Below are 748 nucleotides of genomic sequence, written 5' to 3' on the forward strand. Positions count from 1 at the left end.
TTCAAATAAATGAATAAAATGAATAAAATGAATAAAATGAATAAAATGAATAAAATGAATAAAATGAATAAAATGAATAAAATGAATACAATAAATACAATAAAAGAAATGAAATAAATAGATACAATAAACCAGAGTAAGGAGTAATTATATTTTCCATAAAAAAAAAAAAAAAAAGACAATGTTATATCACGAATATAAGAAGGTTTTTTGGGGGGGTTTCTAATGTATCTAAAAGTATCATTGGCTGTGGCTTCAGCCTTCACCTTTTCGGTTAATTTTAGTTCATGTAAAGAAATGTATACATCGTGTACTCATTTACCAAAATAAACCCATAAATAGCCATAAAAAGTGTCAATATTGTAATTTTCCAGTCTAAATCCAAACCAGCTCTGGCCATGTGTCCTGTGAGCGGCGGTTTCCTTGTATAAACTCCAAACCACAAGGGCACGTCGAACAGCCTCATTTTAATTGGATGGAAACAGTTGCTCACCTTCCTTTGCCCCTTAGTAACCTGCTCCGTTTATGGTCAAGTGGAGTGTTTAATACCCGACTCATATCGCAGAAGACATGTTGGATTCAGAGACGGTTTGGACGTGCACAGAGGAGAAATATTAAAGAGAATGACTCAGAGGTTAAAGCTGACACTCAGGAGGAGATTTATGGTTAGTTAAAGTTTCGTTTTTATGAAAGAAGAGGATTTCGTCACTACATATTCAGAATTTACTGGGTGATCCAGATTACTGCG

This window comes from Eucyclogobius newberryi, unplaced genomic scaffold (assembly GCF_026437365.1).
Source record: "Eucyclogobius newberryi isolate DKJ021-1_F unplaced genomic scaffold, fEucNew1.0.hap1 SCAF_17, whole genome shotgun sequence".
Lineage (NCBI taxonomy): Eukaryota > Metazoa > Chordata > Actinopteri > Gobiiformes > Gobiidae > Eucyclogobius > Eucyclogobius newberryi.